Raw genomic sequence first — 20541 nt, forward strand, 5'->3', positions numbered from 1 at the left:
CCTTTGATATACATATATACCCATATAAGGTTCTCGGCCGATGGAGGTGGAGCACATAAAAGTTCGTCCCGGCCGAACTTAATGCTTTTTTAATTAACTTTCCTTTTCATCGATGGTTGGAACAAATGTTCACACGTTACTCACGAAATTTGAAAATAACGGTTATTTATATTTTGATTAGACCTCGTCGTATATAGGGTGAGATTTGGTTAGAGATATTACCTTGGGCCTTTAAAAACAATTTCCCATACCGGGAATCGAACCCGGGCCTTCTGGGTGAAAGCCAGATATCCTAGCCACTAGACCATATGGGATATAAATTCCATTTTGCCACCGATACTACATTTTAATAAATATTATTTTTTAGAAAAAAAAATATTATTTTAATAATTTTTAAGAATATTTTCCGCATAGCAACTGTATTATCATTATTAACAACATTATAATATAAAATATCCGGGAACTCCTTCAAGTGACAATTTCAATCATCATCAAATATCATCTGCATATGTTGCAGGTACATCTATAAATAAAGTCATATATTTTTTAAGGCACAATGCAGTGACCTTGATATTTTATTTAGCGAAGATGGGGGGTCGGGTTGACTGACTCCTCTTCTTTCTGTTTACTACTTCGTAACATTACGTACAATTTGATTAATTGTAATTGTATTTTTAAAAAATCTTCCCATACCGGGAATCGAACCCGGGCCTTCTGGGTGAAAGCCAGATATCCTAGCCACTAGACCATATGGGATACATAACATAACTATGGATTATCTGTAAAAAATAACAAAAAATAATAAACGTTCTGAATATACATAGTATTTAATAATAACCCCCAACAAAGCCACTTCAAAGCGTTAACATAAGTACAACAACAATAAGAACATAATCTCATAAATCCACTTAAATATTTCAAATAGCACTTGAATCAATAAAATACCACTTGAAAAAAATTGGAATGTAAATAACAAACATCAACGTTTTACAATTAAGCAATTCTATTCTCTTCATAAACCAACTATCAACAATATCGACAGAGTACTTCGAACACACCGCTGATAAACACACAAATTAAACACGTGTTTTCAATAATGTGACTAATAGCCACCACTTACTACGTATAAGAGATTTGTGTTAATTCAAATACAAGTCAGGATGGCCGAGCGGTCTAAGGCGCCAGACTCAAGAGCAATCTTACCTCTGTCAAAGAGGTTGTTGAGCGTTCTGGTCCTCTCTGAGGGCGTGGGTTCAAATCCCACTCCTGACAATTTATTTTTTTTTAATTTTTTGTTATTTTTCATTTGTTTTATTTTTACATTAATTTTTACGCAACAAATTACTGAGCGATATCCCTTAAAATGTATTTATGTTTTAAGAGAAAAGCTTATTATATCATTATGTATGTGTATATCCTCACCTGAAATGCCCAAAGCTTTTGAGGGTTACGTCTTTGGGTTGCTTCCTTTACGGCCTGGGTAAGAGATGAGATGTGTGTCCGTCCGTCTGTCCATTATAAATCGTCACGAAATTTTGTATGGAGGCCGGGTTTATATCAGAATAGATCCCTATTTTTATTGGTGATGATCGTGAAATATTTAGCGGGTAAAATGGACCAAAACATAAAATTTATTCAATTTTGTAACGGCTCTGTTGGTCGCAATAATAGTCCGATCAACGAAATTTTAAATACGGTAAGATTATATGACAAAGAAGAAGCTTGAAATATGAGATGGCGGTCAGATTATATTTAGAGGGTTAAATGTGCCACAACTTTTGTGTGAAAATTGTGAAAATTTTTAATATACAACTTATATCTTTATTCCTGGAAGAGACATTCCGGGTAAGTAAGTTATACTTGGAAGACGATCTTTTAACCTTTCCATTGATGTGAATTATGTTGATGTACGTGATCAGATAACAGAGTTACAGCCTCATATATCCAGTTGTTTGTTTGTAGTGTTATCATAAACACGCTAAAGGTCGCAATTATAGCTCAATAGTCAAGAAATTTTGCACGAGGTAAGAGTTTAGGTTGAAGAAAATGCCTATAATTTTGCATGATGATCTGTTATTATTTAGCAGGTGACATAGACCATTACTTTTGTATGAAAAATATACAAATTTTATTTTTGGTCCATATTTTAATTCCTGGAGCGCAGATTGTAACAATGTGTCTGCTAGATAACGGGCCTACTGCCTAGTATATGATGGGTTTTGTGTAGAGAACCACAATTTCCTCCCATACTGCAAATTGTCTCTATCATGACAGAGAAATTTTCAGTTCAGTTGTCCAATTGGATTTTTTAATATAAGGCATTTGGTGCACGAAACACGCTATATATGTCCGATTTCAATTAAATTGGGAATGTGCGACAGTATTTTGGTCTATAAATAAGTGTGCCAAATTATATAGAAATCGGTTTAAATTTGGATATAGATCCCATATATATTCTCGGCCGATTTAAGGTATTATATGTACGATTTCAATCAAATTTGGGATGTTTACCGGGATTTGGCCTAGAAGTAAGTGTACTAAATTATATAGAAATCGGTTCAGATTTGGATATAGCTCTCATATATATTTTAGCAGATTTGAGGTATTTGATGCACGAAACAAATTTCATTGAAATCGAACAAATATATCGTCTGATTTCATAAAATTTGGAATGTGTGACGGTGGTTAGCCTAGAAATAACTGTGCCAAATCATATCGAAATCGGTTCAGCTGTCATATCGTCGGTGTCATGCTTAAGTGTTCCATACGCCATTTTTGACTTTTTGAGATACAGGTGGTTTCTAGGGTTTTCCGGTATGCTCTTTCTGAATTTCGAGTCGGCTTTCTCCTATCTGCTCTAGTTTCTGAGATATCCAAGCCTCGACGGGAAAGCATCAACTTTTTTCAGTTATGAAATTAATATTTTAGAAATTTACAAGTTTAAAAACACATTTCAAACATCAGAATTTTAATTTTCGATTTAGAAGTATTTAATTTATTGAGGCAAAGATGGAAAATTTTTTTGTCACTTTGTTCCATGTGATTTACAATATTTCACATTTGTGTCATAAGTGCGGATATGGAACAAATCGACAAAAATTATTTTTTTAAAAAAATCTCTATAACTTTTATATTCCAATACATATTAGGGTTATGACTTTTTTGCAACCTCATATCCCTGTATCATAGCGTGATGAGTTTTGCCATAAGATTACATAGAATCTTAATTATAAGGTGATTCGGTGAAAAAACCTCACGCACAAAATGATTTTAAAATTTGAATTTATCAAAATTATGGACAATTTTTTGAAGTCACTGAAAACAGATATATAATTGAAAATATACTTTAGAGCCACATGAGATAATTAAAATGACATAAAATTTATTTCTCAATATTTTTCTTCAATTCTGAGAATCGTAAAAATGTCGTAAACGCTTTTATTCAAAATTATAATTTTTTAGCAAAAAACAAAAAATTTAAAATTTTTTCAAAGTGACTTTTTTGCGACTTTTTTAATATTTGAATGAAATAAACGTTATTATAGTTATTAGTAGGCTTATATTTATTCATTCGTGCAACAAAAAATAATTTTTGGAAAAAAATTTTTTTTTTCATTTCATATATTTTTTCAAAAAATTATTTTTTTAAAATCGATTTGTGCGTGAACTTTTTTTATATTTCAATGGAATAAACGATAGCATAGTGATTAATAGGCAAAAGTTCATTCATCCCTGCTACAGGAAATCATTTTTGAGGCAAAAATGTCAAAAAGTCATAACCCTAATACATATTCCTCTAAATTTTTGCAAATATGTTCTATATACTATTATTAATATTTCAAGTCAAAAATATACACTAATACCTCGATTTGCGTTGCCTCGATTAGCGTTGTTTCTATTTGCGTTAACAAAAAAATAATAGATTTTGTTTCGTTTTGCGTTACAGATTCGATTTGCGTTATATAAAAATAATATATTTGGCTTTGAATATCGTTAAGAGGACATTCATGGATTCACGATAAAACAAGGAGAAAATATTTTTTATTTTACATTGGCTCGGAAAATGCTTTAGAGGGACAATCACCAGCGTCAAATTACCACAGGAAAATATTTTTAAAATTCACTCAAATATCAGAAGATAAGCAACTTATAACCAAATCAATTGAAATGTTTGTGGACAACGATTCAGAAAATAGTAGTGGTAATCCAAAATAGCCTATGGGAGATGCAATTAATTTTTATAAAGAAATATTTTTACCAAAAAAATTATTCGACCAAAAATAAAACAGTTTTCCCAGAGAAATAAAATGCTATAAATCATTCGCATAATATGACAATTGTTTAATGAATAAATAATTTTATGGGGATGAACTTTTTATATTTTAGTTAATTTTTTTCGTAAAAAGACTAAATTTGATATTCTTTTCATACTATTAATAATATCATTGATATAGAATTTCTACCAATAAATGTTAAGTAGCACATTCGCTTAAATTTTTAGTGCAAAATTTAGAAAAAAATCTAAAAAACAATTTTGGAACCAATTAACAAATTCTTCACGCAAACACATGGAAACATGTGTTTCGATTTGCGTTGTTTCGCATTGCGTTGAAGTTTGCCGGAACCAATTATTAACGCAAATCGAGGTATTAGTGTAAATATTTGCTTTAGCCAGCTCCACACAGTTGTGACGTAAAACATTAAAATGCGATTATCTCAAAACAGGCAAATGGCGTATGGAACACTTAAGCATGACACCGACGATATACATATATTATCACGCTATATATGTCAAATTTTGATGAAATTTGGATTATGTGACGGAATTTGGTCTACAAATAAATGTGAAAAATTATATCGAAATCTGTTCTGATTTGGATTTAGCACCCATATATATTTTACATATTCACGGTGGTGTAGGGTATTATATAGTCGGCCCCGCCCGACGTTGATCCTTTCCTTACTGGTTACATTTCTGATTGAGTTTTTGAACAAATTTATATAGTGAAGCAACTTATGTTGTAATAAGAAGGCTGGGTTATAGGAAATTTTCTCACCTTGTGAAAACTAATTTTGTTTATATCTATTGTTAAGTCTTATAGTCCAGATTTATTGCTGTGGCGGAATATCTGGAGAGTCTCAATGACATAATAATCTGCAAAAAAATCGACGTTAAATGGCAAAAGACTTATGGTCTGTTCCTTTACTTTTGGAAATGGTAAAACTGGCAAAAGTAGTCAAAGTTGTAAACTGTTCCCATATGAATTGTATGGTGTCTGAAGTAAAGGAACGCTTTTCGAGTAAAAAGTGGTAAAACTTGAAGATTCTTGCACGTAAAGGAACAGAGCTTTAATTTAGAACACTTTTTGATGATTTTCAAATTTAAATTTGGATATAGATCCCATATATATTCTCGGCCGATTTAAGGTATTATATGTACGATTTCAATGAAATTTGGAATGTTTACCGGGCCTACACGCAGAGAAAAAATATTTTTCGCTTTTGTTGGAACCAAAATATTTGTTTTGGTTCCAAAAATGTATTTGTTTTGTTCAAACATTGTAATCCAAATCGAAAAATACCATCTTTTGTTCCAAACATAGAAAACAAAAACAACTTTCGAATTTCCGCAATATTGTAAAAGTCGTTAACAATACCGATTGTAGGAACTATCACAATCTAATTTTGTTTACAAAAAGTATTGTCAACCCAGAAAACCAGCCCAGAAATTTTTGATTTGAGTGTATATACTTCTCATGTACACTTTTCGCATAACTTGGATATAAATGTCGCGTATAATATTGCAATCATTGATGAACACAATACATGGTTTGCTGCATTGGCTGACAACAAAGACAAACAAAAAGCCACAAGCACCCACCACAACATAAGGAATAATTAAACACCATAACAAACTCCGGTATAACACAAAACCTCAAAGCACAATGAAGATAGAAGAATGAAACAAATAAAAACAAGAGTCTTCCTTGTTGGTATACATACACACAAAAACAAAGATAAAGTCATCATGTCATACAAACAAAACTCCCCTGCAAACCATTTCTATCGCCTAAGAATAATCAGAGTACGTAAAAATACTTTAAATAAAATTTCCAATCGTTTCGTTTCGTATTTTCCATAGGAACAATACAAAACAAAACATAACCCTCGTTGGCCGAGCTCGCTGTTTAGTTTCGTTTTGTTTACATTCGTGAGTACGAACAAAACGAAAAGTACTCAACTCCACAACAACAGATAGAAAACTAAATAGTACTAAACACATGTGAATAAATCAAAAACGTTTGGTGGTTGATAAAATTCACTGTGGTATGCTGATTGGTGGTTGATAAAATTCACTGTGGTATGCTGATTCTAACTTATAGGGTTGTTAAGCAATCACTTGTGTGTATGTGTGTGTCTGAGTGTGTCATTGACCATAACGCACGGCAAACGTTTCCCAAAAATACTTGTCGTTTCGGTGGTGAATGAAACAACTCGGCAAAGCATAGCCGCAGTTACATTTCACCAATCGTACGGTTTCCATCTTTTTACGTCGAAAAGTTTGTGTTTTTGTTTTGGTTGTGAGAATGAAACGATTCAGAGAAGCTGAAAAGTTTGTGGCTTTGTGTGATTGGTACGGGAATCGTTTTGTTTCTTTCCGTTCATTGAGAATAATACGCGATTATCCTGGGCGAATAATTTTTCGCAGGCGATATCGCCTAAAAATCTTCCACGTAACACCAACCTAAAGTAAGTGTTTATGGAATGCGAATCGCTACCAAGATTCGCTGACGAATCATTTGGAAGATCTTAAGAAGAAGAAAATATAAACAAAAAATTAAAGCAAATTTATTTTTCATTCTTTTTTGTCTTTTGTTTCTTTGATTTGTTTTTATTTTTATACTTTTTGTTTTATTTTCTGATTCTGATTTGTTATAATTTTTTATCATTCCTTATGATATAGTGGTATGTACTGCTTCTCGGGCCTTTCTTAATTTCACTTGGCAAAACCCAGACATGTACTATGTTTGTCAATACTCATAATATAATACGTGCCATTTATACCAAAGTTATGCAGAATGTGTAAATGAGAATTATAAGCAACCAAATCAAAAATTTTAGTAACAATCGCGTGATCGGGGTTCGGAAGAATAATATATTATTCGCCTGCTCTAACAATAGCGGAACATAACACAACTTCGTGAAAAGATCACCGAGAAGCATAACAGGTAATTTGTTGTAGCGATTGATTATAAACAATAATTTTTGAGAATCGTCAACGAATGGCAAATTACCCGCAGGGGTGAATTTTATATAAAAATTCGCTAAAAGATCGCCGGAAAGAAGCGCTGAAGAAAAATCTGGTCGAAAAATCGTCCAACAATCTTCCAATGGTTTGCAGGGTCACCATAATTGTTTTTTCAACACGGCATCGAATAGCGAGAGAAGAGAAAAAATTGTAGAAGAAAAGAGAGAACTATTGTCCAGTTGACAAAAACAATTTTTGGATTTAACAAAACCCAATTGTTGGAATCACAATACTACATTTGGAAATTAACAATATCTTTACAATACATATTTTGCTCTTCGAATATTGTTGGATCAATCATATTTTTTTCTCTGCGTGTAGAAGTAAGTGTACTAAATTATATAGAAATCGGTTCAGATTTGGATATAGCTCTCATATACATATATTTTAGACCGATTTGAAGTATTTGATGCACGAAACACGCTATATATGTCAAATTTTGATGAAATTTGGATTATGTGACGTAATTTGGTCTACAAATAAATGTGAAAAAACGGTGGTGTAGGGTATTATATAGTCGGCCCCGCCCGACGTTGATCCTTTCCTTACTGGTTACATTTCTGATTGAGTTTTTGAACAAATTTATATAGTGAAGCAACTTATGTTGTAATAAGAAGGCTGGGTTATAGGAAATTTTCTCACCTTGTGAAAACTAATTTTGTTTATATCTATTGTTAAGTCTTATAGTCCAGATTTATTACTGTGGCGGAATATCTGGAGAGTCTCAATAACATAATAATCTGCAAAAAATCGACGTTAAATGGCAAAACACTTATGGTCTGTTCCTTTACTTTTGGAAGTGGTAAAACCGGCAAAAGTAGTAAACTGTTCCCATATGAATTGTATGGTGTCTGAAGTAAAGGAACGCTTTTAGAGTAAAAAGTGGTAAAACTTGAAGATTCTTGCACGTAAAGGAACAGAGCTTTAATTTAGAACACTTTTTGATGATTTTCAAATTTAATATATTCAAAAAAATAAAATAAAAAATAAATATGATGGTTTTCCAAATTTACTATATGCAAAAAAAATAAAATAAAAAATAAATATGATGATTTTCCAAATTTAATTTATGGAAAAAAATGCATTATGCAAAAAAATAAAAAAATATGAGCCCGTCATTTCATTCAGTTTTCTTCGCAACGAATTTTGGTGCAATCAGAAATCAAATAAAACGCTTGCATTTGAATTAAAAATTGTGACAATATTGAACGGCAAGCGTTTTATTTGAGACATTCCATCATGAAAAATTATTTTCTACTTTTAAGTGCATTTATAAATAAAACACTGTTACTTAATTTTTTCAATTATATACTTATTTTCTAGTTTTTAGTGCATTTTAAAATAGAACACTGAAACTTATTAATTTTATAATTATTTTTAATTTTTTTGTAAATACATTTTTAAGATTTTCAATTTTATTTGTATATCCTTGAGATTATAAGGGGGGGAGATCGGAGGGGGGTGGAAGTTCCGTAATATGGGGGCTATACCAACACCTGGACCTATGTCACAATTTTTGGTGAAGAAATTTCTGTACCACTGGGATCTCCAAATGCCAATTTACACGCAATTCTGTATAAAAATGAAGGTAAAATCATTAAAACACTTGAAATCGGGCGGTACCGCTATATGGGGGTTATCCCAAAACCTGGACCTATGTCCATAATTTTTAATGGGTACGTTTCTGTACCATTGGAAACCCTAGTTGTCAAAAAACAGCCAATACGGGCTTAAAATGACGATCAAATACCTTAAATCGAGTGGTACCGCTGGATGGGAGCTACAGGAAAAAATGGACCCATATTGGTTTTGGTTTCATATTCATGTATTGTCATCCAAATCTGAAAAGTGTACAAAGTTTTAGTTCGATTGGTCAGCTACAACTGTGTGAAAAATGAGTTACCAGATTTGAAAAGCAAATTAGATAAAAAAAAACTGTTTGATTTCATATTCATGTATTGTCATCCATATCTGAAAAGTGTGCAAAGTTTTAGTTCGCTTGGTCAATTACAACTCTGTTAAAAATGAGTTACCAGAATTGAAAAGCATGTAAAATTGAACACTGTACAACACTCTAATGTGGACCAATATTGGTTTTGATTTCATATTCATGTATTGTCATCCAAATCTGAAAAGTTTGCAAAGTTTTAGTTCGATTGGTCAACTGCAACTGTGTGAAAAATGAGTTACCAGATTTGAAAAGCAAAATACCGGAAATCAGGTGGTACCGTTATATGGGGGCTATAAGAAAAAGTAAGAAAGTATCAGTCGGCTTTGCCGACAGAGATATACCCTCAGCCTGTGTATATTGAAAAAATGTTCCCAAAATACGTTTAAAAATTTTGGGCGTTTGAAACGACAAAAATGTTGATTAGGATTAAAGATCAAAAGTTTTGCGGAGGAGATACTAAAAGGAATGGATCGACATTGACCGTTATGGAAGTAGATCTCCAGACACAACATATGGTGCCATAGCGGGTTTTAACATTCTTCGGGCTGTTTGCTCAAGAAGTATGGACTTGCCCCTAAAAAAAACTTTTATCGTCGTAATTGAGGCAGCGAATGCAAGTTGCTTCAACAAAAATCAAAGTGATTCGATATCAGGTCTTAAAGTGAACTTATCCGAAATTTTGTGTGGGAGTTACCGGATGGAGTGGACAAATATAGTCCATATTTGAACCTGATCTATATCTATTAGATATATTAGGATGTGTAAAGTATGGACCAATTCGGCCACTCCCTTCAAGAGTTACCGTATGAACAAAATTTCCGAACATTTTTGAACTTTTGTGGGGGAGGTACCTGAAGGAGTGGACCCATATGGCTTATCTTCAAACTTAAACTATGTTTGGACAAAATATTACTAAGGCCAAATTTTGGACCGAATCGGCAGATCCGTTCTAGAGTTATCTTGCGCTCCAACCAACACACGTGGTGTCATAGGGGTTTTTTGCAACTTTCAGGCTATTTTCTCAGGAAGTATGGACTTGCCCCTAATGAAACTTGTTCCGCCGTATAGGGGGTCGTGAATACAAGTTGCTAAAACAAAAATCAAAGCGATTCGAGAGATGGCCCTAAACTGAACTTTTCCGAAATTTTGTGTGGGAGGTACCAGAAGGAGTAGACTGATTGAGTCCATATTGAAACCTTATCTAAGTCTGGTACAAATTTCACGATGTGCGAAGTATGGACCAAATCGGTCACTCCCTTTAAAAGTTATCGTGCGTACAAATTTTCGGAACATTTTCGAACTTTTGTGTGGGAGGTACCGGAAGGAGTGGACCGATATAGCCCATCTTCGAACTTAAACTATGTTTGGGCAAAATATTACGAAAGCCAAAATTTGAACCGAATCTGTTCATCCCTTCGAGAGTTATCGTGCGCTCCAGCCAGCCAGACAGACAGACGGCTCAATCGACTCCAAATTGTCTGAAACACATTTCGTCCAAACATACTTGGGGTCTAAAACCATTATTTCGATGAGGCACATTTTGCCCGTATGAAAGTGTATATACCTACCCTTCATAGCCTAAAGGCTGAGGGTATAAAAATGGACCCATGTTGATTTTGGTTTCATATTCACGTATTGTCATCTAAATCTGAAAAGTGTGCAAAGTTTTACTTTTAGTTGACCAATCTGCAACCGTTTTAAAAATACCAGATTTGAAAAGGGGGTTAAGTTAGACACCGTAAAAACACTGTAAGAATGGACCAATATTGGTTTTGATTTCATATTCGTGTATTGTCATTCAAATCTGAAAAGGGTGCAAAGTTTTAGTTCGATTGGTCAACTGCAACCGTGTTAAAAATGTGTTACCAGGGTAATCTGCAGATTTGAACTAAACACACACCAAAGCAAGTTAAATAAAACACTGTAATAATAAAAACACTGTAAAAATATGCAGAATTCGATCTCTATTCATAATAATACGAAGTTACACGAAAGTCTTATTCTGTCTTAGATAAAAGTTTGACACATGTCAGGATGGCCGAGCGGTCTAAGGCGCCAGACTCAAGAGCAATCTTACCTCTATGAAAGAGGTTGTTGAGCGTTCTGGTCCTCTCTGAGGGCGTGGGTTCAAATCCCACTTCTGACAAAATAATTTTTGTTGAAAAGACTTTCAGTTCATTTTATTCAAGAATAAAAAAAATTAAATTATTTTTGCTGCAACTTCCCTCCCACACAATGCCAACACTGTGGAATGTTTTTTTTTTTTGAACGCTAAATTTGCACCACTATTCTTTAGCAATTAGTCATGATTCAATAATACAGCACAGAAGGTCATATTTATAATCAATGATTTGACTCATGCTTAAAACCATTCATAAATAAATTTAAGTGTGAGGTTTACTCAGTGTAGAAAACTATCATTATGCACAGTGTTTGTCACATCCCATATGGTCTAGTGGCTAGGATATCTGGCTTTCACCCAGAAGGCCCGGGTTCGATTCCCGGTATGGGAAAGTTTTTTTTCTTTTAATTGTTTTTCCTATGGTAAGAAAGTCAATTCTTGACGATGCACTCACTACTCAAAATTCTTCTGAATGACACCATGCAATGGCTATAAATATCTATATAATGATGATGACTTTGTTGTTAATCACATAGATTTGATTTCTTTGTAGCGAAAACTGGAAAATTATGGGTTGTGTGACATCAATATTGATAAAATGTATACCTTCTATTCTATAGAGACAAAATTACATTCCATAAATGAAGAAGAACATACCTTTTGTGATGCACCAAGAAGTCAGTCACTCACTCGTTAGTCAGCCATAAGTCATGCATGGAATAAATAAACTACAATGTTTGGTAAAGGCTTCGTAACATATGCCCATATCTTGTATGTATGTACATACGTACATACATAAATACATTATGTACATGTTAACACATATGCGTACGTTTTTGCCAACCCATAGAAGTAGAAATTGTTAAAACTAGAACATCGAATTAGGGGAACTGTGTATTGAAGTTGTTATATTTTGTAGCAGGTATAAGTAGTTATTATAAGGCGTGCTAAATATTTATAGTTAAGGGGTATTCGCAAAGTTGATTTTAAATTATTGAATAACTACATATGTATGTTCTTTTATTCACAGACCAGTAGAAACGGGTCCGCGTTGCACTATGTTGCGAGTTGATATAAACGGTGGCCAAAAATAGAAGGAATTAGAGTAGGTGGCTAAATTTTGGTACAAGTACTTATTGTACAATGACAATGCCGAGGGCAAAAAAATTGGGAAGGTCGGTCCACGTTTTGGTACAGCCCCTCATATAACGGTACTTACCAATTTTCGATATTCGGAGTTAATGTTTACTGTCTTGAACAACAAGAAGTCTCACTTTTAATTACGCCATTAGTGCGACGAATGTCGGTAAAATTAAAATGAATGAAAGGTTCAAAATTATGAATGAAAGGTTCAAACAAAGGTTGATAACACTGTTGCTATCGATAGAACTTTACGACTACTTTCTCTTGGTCGCTAACTTACCGAAAAATATCGTTAATTACCGAATTTATAAGCATTTTAATTTTACCGATTATTATCGGTAACTCAAAAAAATGTGTTAGAGAATCGCACTAGAGGTAGCCTTTTTCCTAGGAATTTCGGCAGTTGCTCTTTTGTAAATTTGTTATTTCCTTGCTGGACCCTGTAAGGAACGTTACTCGTATTATTTTGGCTACAGTGAAAGCTCTCGGAGAGGATTTCTCCGTGAACTGCGGAGAATAAAACGTGAAAAATACACGCAACAACTTCAAGAAAGGATTTAGGTATCCCAAAACGAGGCTACTTGCGTGCACTGGTATGGAAAACTATTACCAGGTATTCTCAAAACAGAGCAGAAAGAACGGGTTGCTGTTCTGGTAGGACCTAGTAGTGTACGAATGCCTAGAATAATGGGGTCTCACCAGGTCGAGCAGATGTTAGATCGAGAGCTTCTGTACCTTCGTATAGACATATTAGCAGTATTGTTCAGAGGGATTTTTGACTGCAAGTTTGGAAGCACATCCGGACATCAACCAAACATATTCAAGCGATTTCTATAAGAATAGTCTGCGATTCCAAGTTTTATGTGGGCGAGAATGTTTTAGAACTATTTTCCAGTTGAATTCCCAAGAACAAGAGGCTGTAGAAGCACTTTGTGTTTTCATCTTTCGAGCCTGGTTTAAAGCCCCAGAACGGTTTTTATTTTATTTATTTATTTGGGCATTCACAAACAAATATCAGATAAACGAAATAACAAAATGATAAATCATCTGTGGTATCTTAGTCCTGAACTTGTTGGCCTGGCATTGTTTGAACTGATAGTGCAAACCACATAAAAGAGCCAAATGCGACAAAAATCTTAACAAAGCATGCAGAAAAAGATGAAAATTTCTCCAGAAATAATCAAACCATACCATATAGGTTTCAATCAGGAAATTTTTGGCCAAAACCCTATTTTTGAAGTTTAGAAATTTTAATTTTTTTTGCACAGAATAATAAAAAACGGATCAAGTCATCTGAAAATAATTAATTTTTGTAATTAACGTTAGTATTCGCTGATTGGCGCAGTACCAAAGTTGACACTTTTTTATGTAAAAATAAAACAGACTTTGTTCTGTAAAATATACAATTTTTGTTGCATTGCGTGGCTGCATAAATATACAGAAGTGAGACCAAAGTTATTATGAATCGGGAAGCTGTTAATGAGTACTTTCATAATATTTAAAAAAAGAACGATGAAATTTGTAAAATTAGAGTAATAAAATCAATGTTTTTATATATATTAAAAATTATTTTTTACAAATATTTTTTAAATATACTTAAACTTTTAAAAAAATGTCCAAATATGTCCAACTCCAAATCGATTAATGTATTAATAAATTCAGAAGTCAAATCGTGCTCAAATTTGCCACAGTTAAAATAAAGTGGATTTTTCTATTTTAAGATGGGAGAATTTTTTGTAAATACCTGTTGTGACTGTACGTAGTATCCAATTGAAATAGAACGGTAATATCCACATCTATCAACCAATTTTCCTTAAAATTCATATTTAAGGGTTTCAGAGTGTAGAATACAAGTATGTATAATTTTTTGAAAATATGTCCATTTTTTGTCATAGCCCCCACATAAAAGTACCGTCCGATTTTAGATATTTTGTGGATTTTAGCGACACTTTAAGACCGATTCGGCTGAAATTTGGTATTTTGACCTCTTGGAAGATATGAATCCTTCGTACCAAAAATGATTAACATAGGTCAATGTTTTGGTTTAGACCCCACACAACGGGACCACCCTGTTTAACAAATTTTGACAGTTTTTGGTAATTTTGGTCGATAATACGTAAGAATTGCTGTCTGTACACATTTATTATAAATAATAATTAATTTCAATACAAAATGGACGTTGAAATAGTTTTGGCCAGAACATTTAGATTTGGGACCATTGTGCAAACTAACAAAAGAACAACTGGCGACATTCCTAGAAAAAGTCTACCAGGCGTAATTACAATTGAGTCTTACTTATTGTTAAAGAGATTCTGTATTAACTCCAAATTTCTTGAAAAAGATCATGCCACTTGGTCACAGAACATCAATTACCAGGATGGTAAACAACTTGAAAGTTGTGAACGACTTAGCAAAGAGCTTAAATCATTCCAGAGATCGAGAATCGAGATTTTCAAAACTTCGAGGTCCCAATTGCACGTGTTAACATCTTCCAATTGTGCTCAAACTTTGACAATCTTAAAATCTAACCACCCTAAACACTTTATGGTGTGCCGTCTAAAATAATCCTACATCAATTTTTCCTTTGAGTTAAAACCAGCCTAATGAAACAAATTAAGACAAAGGAAATATTGAACTTTACATAAAATATTTGACAATTTAACAAATTTTATAATTTTGCATAGGGTAATAGTAAAAAAATTATATTACAATATACATATGTATAACCATTTTTTATACCCTACACCACACTGTGTTAAGGGGTCTCAATAACATAATAATCTGCTAAAAAATCGACGTTAAACGACAAACAATCTTAATTTAGAACACTTTTAAGATTTTTGATGATTTTTTCCAACTTGTTGATAATTTTACGACTTTTATGACGATTTTCGGCCAAAACCCGTTTGCATATTTTGCGTATTGTGCATATGTAAAATATGCAAATATTCAACAAAAATACAAAAGATGACCCTGTTTTTGAATTCAGTTTTCTTTGAAACGAATTTTGGTCCAATCAGAATCTTCTTATCTTTATTATTAAAAAATATGCAAATATGCAAAATCCGATGTCAAGTCGTATATTGAGTGTCCCTCTAGTGCTTTGTTGGAAGTTATGTAATGATAGGACTTGATCTTGGGCAGACGAGTAATTTTGAATTACAAATGGTGTTATAAATTGATTCTGCTTTACATAGGATGAATTTTAGTGATCTTCTTCTGTATACATATAAAAACCATCCAGGTCGTGGATATTCTTAAATAAACACACGACCTTTAACAATTTTTGAAAAGTTTCTGAACTTTATATTAACATTTCGGCAATCGTTTAATAATTCAAATAATTGTTGTACCTTTATTTTTAAAGTTCTGCAAACTTTCTGAATTTTAAGTGTATAATTATGGGGAAATATTTTGAGATTTTAGGGTGATAAATTATTTGTTCTTCCTAATTATTATATGTTCAATACGTCATTAATAATAATTAACTTCTATATAAATTCATTTTTGCATGTCAATTGATTTAAATGAAAAAAACCTTAGGGTGTGCTAATTGTATATCCACTTAAAATGTGAGTGTCTTCATAACAATTTTTATTTTCAAACCATTGTGGATGATATTATTATTGGTACATCATGGGGGATAATTTTGAATTCGATAATGTTTCAATATACCCCAACAAAACTCTTAGCTGGCTGAAATAATTTTGCTCCAAGCGGGTGTGCTAATTAGGTGACTAACACTGTATATATCCCATATGGTATAGTGGCTAGGATATCTGGCTTTCACCCAGAAGGCCCGGGTTCGATTCCCGGTATGGGAAATTGTTTTTAAAAAACTATATAAATGGAGTGAATCTAGCACTCTAAAAAGCATAATCATTAATAATACACTACGGACAGTTTATTTTACCAACTTCTAACCTACAGCTTTTTGGAAATTATCACAGCATTCTACCTGAAGATATCGGGGTAAAATATTACCATTTGAGAAAAAATACCTTTGCGCCACCGGTCTTTCAATCTTAACATTATTCTGCATCAAAAAGTATTTCCCATACCGGGAATCGAACCCGGGCCTTCTGGGTGAAAGCCAGATATCCTAGCCACTAGACCATATGGGATACGTGTTCGATTACTTGCTAATACGGGGGCATTGCTCCAGAAGACCCGGGTTCGATTCCCGACATTGGAAATCTTTTTTAAGGAACCATCAAAATTGGATACTAAAGAGGATTATTTATTTTATATTTTTAGAAACTACCAAATATTCCACTCCAGGAAAACGAAAGACTTTTGATTTTAAAATATAAGTATACAACGGAACATGTATATTTTTCAAAAATTCAAATAGAAAAATGTCGATATTTTTTTGTACATAATATAATAAAATGTGTAAAAAATGCTGTCTAAATGCACCAAAAATAATTTCCCATACCGGGAATCGAACCCGGGCCTTCTGGGTGAAAGCCAGATATCCTAGCCACTAGACCATATGGGATACGCGTTTGAATATTTCCTAATACGGGGCATTGTATTCAGCAGGTCCGGGTTCGATTCCCGAAATGGGAAATCTTTTTTAAGAAGCCGTTAAAAGTGATTATTTCTTTTTATAAAAAAAGTATAATTACATACTTACTTACTTAGCTGGCCCATTACAGAACATTTGTTCCATAGACCGAACTAAGAAAAGATCTCCAATTCTCTCTGTTTCGTGCTTCGCTTTTTGGAATACCGCGCCTTGTCATCTCTTCATCCTTGCTTGTTTGCGCCATATATTCTTTGGCCTACCAATTCTGCGTGCACCGCCATGTGGCTCGAATTTATACGCCTTTTTAGCGGGTTCATCATCGCTCATTCTTATTATACATATGGCCTAGCCCACGCAATCGCTGCATCTCGATATGTTTAACTATATTGATTCGTTGTATAGCAGATACAGCTCGTGGTTCATACGACGTCGATATTCAGCGTCAACGCAGATCGGTCCGTATATCTTTCGAAGAATTTTTCTCTCAAACACGCCAAGCACTGCCTTATCTGCTTGCGCAAGTACCCAGGCTTCGCGGGTAGTATCAGTGTTATGTAAAGCGTTATTTTTGTTTGACGAGTTGTGTCTTTGTTTTTGAAGTGCTTACTTAAGCCGAAGTAGCTTCTGTTGGCCAATACAATTCTTCTTTTTATTTCACAACTGATGTCGTTTGTTGTGTTTACGACGGTGCCGAGGTAAACGAAGTCTTTTACTACCTCAAAATTATAGGAACCAACTTTACCAGTTGGTCCGATCTCAATGGACGCATTGCGCGTCGACGCCATCAACTTGGTCTTCTCGCCGTTTACCACCAGACCCACTTTAGCAGATTCTCCTTCGACCTTCATAAAGGTATCGGTTACTTCTTTTACTGATCGTCCCATGATGTCTATATCATCAGCATAAGCAAGTAACATGTGGCTATTGGTGTAGATTGTGCCACTTCTTTTGACGTTTGCCTCTCGTATCACCTTTTCTAGCAGGATGTTAAAAAGATCACACGAAAGGCTGTCTCCTTGCCTGAAACCTCTTTTGGTATAAAACTCTTCGGAGAGGTTTTTTCCTATCTTAACAGTAGATGAGCTTTGCAGGGATACCAAATTCAGACATGGCTTGGAATACCTTTGAACGTAGCGGGCTGTCGAAGACTGCTTTATAATCGACAAAAAGGTGGTAGGTGTCGATCTGCATCTCTTGGGTCTTCTCCAGGATTTGCTGCAGGATAAATATTTGGTCAATGGTGGACTTGCCAGGTCTAAAGCCGCATTGGTATGGTCCAATTATTTCGTTGATCATGGGCTTTCGCGTTCGCACAATATCCCTGACACTATATTGTAGGCGATAGGGAGAAGACTTATGCCTTTATAGTTGGAGCATAAAGTCTTATCTCCTTTCTTATGGACGGGACACAGGATGCTCAGGTTCCAATCGTCGGGTACGCGTTCTTTCCGCCAGATGGAGCTAACTAGCTGATGCATACACCTTATCAGCGTGTCGCCTCCGGTTTTAAACAGCTCGGCTGGTAGGACATCAGCTCCTGCTGCTTTATTATTCTTCAGCCGGTTTATTGCTGTCTTTACCTCATCTTGGCCGGGTGGTATACATTCAATACCATCTTTTGGTAATGGATCTGTGGTATCTTCGTCGACTTCGCTACTATTGGATACCAACAGTTTGGAAAAATTCTCTTTCCATATCCTTAGCACACTATCTGTATCAGTTACCAGATTACTTTGCTGGTCTCTACAGGAGGATGTGCGAGTTCCAAAGCCATCAGTTAGATGTTTCACTCTTTGGTAGAATTTTCGGACTTCATTCTGTCTCCTGTACATCTCGATTTGTTCACACTCCCGCTTTTCCATCTCTCTCTTTTTCCTGCGGAAAAAGCGTTTCTCCTCTCTCCTTTTCTCCCGATATCTCTCTCGTGCGCTACGTGTTGCTACTGATTGTAAAGTAGCCCTATATGCTGCATTTTTCTCTTCGGTAGAAGCACGACACTCTTGGTCATACCATGGATTCCTTGGTGGAGGTCTCTGGTATCCAAGTACTGATTTTGCGGCTGTTTGCATGGAGTGGGCAATGTTTTGCCATTGTCCTGATATGTTATCGGGACGAGGAGTGCTTTGATAAGGCAGTTGGGCCAGTTGAGTGGAATATGCTGTAGCTATCTGTTGTGATTGCAGCTTACCGATGTCTTACTTCCGTGTTGTGTCTGTTCGCACTTTGTTTGCTACGTTTAATCTGGTACGTACCTTTGTTTGCACCTCGGAACGATCGTACATCCAACACGCTTGATGCATGTCTTCCATCTATCACAACATGATCAATTTGATTACTTGTTCTTTGATCTGGAGACAGCCAGGTGCCCTTATGAATATCGAGATGCTTAGATCTGGTACTGCTAACTACCATGTTTCTTGCAGCTACAAAGCCTATCAGCCTCATACCATTGTCAGATGTTTCACTGTGGAGATTGAATTTCCCGACTGTTGGGCCAAAGATATTCTCCTTTCCAATTTTGGCATTAAATCGCTTAGTATAATTTTAATGTCATGGTCAGGGCAACGATCATAAGTTTCTTCTAAGCGCTCGTAAAATATATCTTTGGTCTGTTCGTTCTTGTCTTCAGTGGGAGCATGAGCGCAAATCTGGGTGAAAGCCAGATATCCAGATAAATCTAATTACATAACAATCTATGATGTTTTAAAAATAGTAGATTCTTGCAGGTTCAGGAACAGAGCCAAAGTTTTCGTAAACAGTTTCTTTATTAATACGAATTCTACGTTTATCTCTTGTATTCGTCTTCGTTCCTTGTTTCGCGTGAAAATACCCATAGGAATAAATATTTTAAACTCTTTTTAAACTTATTCTATAAATGTGGATAATTTCATTGACATCATTATACATACATACATATACCATGAATGATGGAAGAAGATCACACAACATGCCATAAATTCTAGACGACAAAGCACACATGGCATAATGACGATGAACGGAGCTTCCCAACGGCAATCATTGATTAAATTATGTCAAAAACTGGAAAAATTATACAAATTTACCCGGAGGCTAAAGCAATGTCATTATCAGTGTCAAGAGTGAGTAAGATGCCGATCGCACAATAATTTTTAAAAAAAGTAGTTATTAAATATTTCGCTGTTTTAAAAGAAACACACACGAGATCAAAGATAAATGAAAAGAAAAGTGTAACCAATATCATTATCCACGACTCTTAAAGCAAACAAAAACTTGCCAAAAAATAAAATTTCAATTTTAGAATGCAACTAAAATTGGGCCATTGAATTCCTATTTAGGTGTTCTATTTATCCAGATTCGTTTTACAACATATGAAGTAGCTTGACAACTAGTTCTAATCGATGGACAGACAAAGACCATTAATACAAGTCACCGCTTGACTATCACTCCTAAAATAATCAAAACAAAACTAAGTATGGTTTAAAACACAAGACCAGACTGAAACCCAA

At 34.3% G+C, this 20541-nt stretch overlaps 8 non-coding genes across 8 annotated transcripts; 4 read left to right on the forward strand and 4 right to left on the reverse strand.

Moving 5' to 3' along the window:
* Positions 1-242: 242 nt before the first annotated feature.
* TRNAE-UUC (transfer RNA glutamic acid (anticodon UUC)) lies at positions 243-314 on the reverse strand. Its single transcript has one exon. It is a non-coding gene; the product is annotated as a tRNA-Glu (tRNA).
* Positions 315-684: 370 nt separating this feature from the next.
* Positions 685-756, reverse strand: TRNAE-UUC (transfer RNA glutamic acid (anticodon UUC)). Its single transcript has one exon. It is a non-coding gene; the product is annotated as a tRNA-Glu (tRNA).
* A 398-nt stretch (positions 757-1154) lies between these two features.
* Positions 1155-1272, forward strand: TRNAL-CAA (transfer RNA leucine (anticodon CAA)). Its single transcript has 2 exons — positions 1155-1192; positions 1228-1272. It is a non-coding gene; the product is annotated as a tRNA-Leu (tRNA).
* A 10016-nt stretch (positions 1273-11288) lies between these two features.
* On the forward strand, positions 11289-11406 carry TRNAL-CAA (transfer RNA leucine (anticodon CAA)). Its single transcript has 2 exons — positions 11289-11326; positions 11362-11406. It is a non-coding gene; the product is annotated as a tRNA-Leu (tRNA).
* A 295-nt stretch (positions 11407-11701) lies between these two features.
* On the forward strand, positions 11702-11773 carry TRNAE-UUC (transfer RNA glutamic acid (anticodon UUC)). The gene has a single exon. It is a non-coding gene; the product is annotated as a tRNA-Glu (tRNA).
* Positions 11774-16277: 4504 nt separating this feature from the next.
* On the forward strand, positions 16278-16349 carry TRNAE-UUC (transfer RNA glutamic acid (anticodon UUC)). The gene has a single exon. It is a non-coding gene; the product is annotated as a tRNA-Glu (tRNA).
* Positions 16350-16577: 228 nt separating this feature from the next.
* On the reverse strand, positions 16578-16649 carry TRNAE-UUC (transfer RNA glutamic acid (anticodon UUC)). The gene has a single exon. It is a non-coding gene; the product is annotated as a tRNA-Glu (tRNA).
* A 305-nt stretch (positions 16650-16954) lies between these two features.
* Positions 16955-17026, reverse strand: TRNAE-UUC (transfer RNA glutamic acid (anticodon UUC)). The gene has a single exon. It is a non-coding gene; the product is annotated as a tRNA-Glu (tRNA).
* Positions 17027-20541: the final 3515 nt, after the last annotated feature.

Source organism: Musca autumnalis, unplaced genomic scaffold (assembly GCF_047663935.1).
Source record: "Musca autumnalis isolate F117 unplaced genomic scaffold, ASM4766393v1 scaffold_5, whole genome shotgun sequence".
In the NCBI taxonomy this organism is placed as follows: Eukaryota; Metazoa; Arthropoda; class Insecta; order Diptera; family Muscidae; genus Musca; species Musca autumnalis.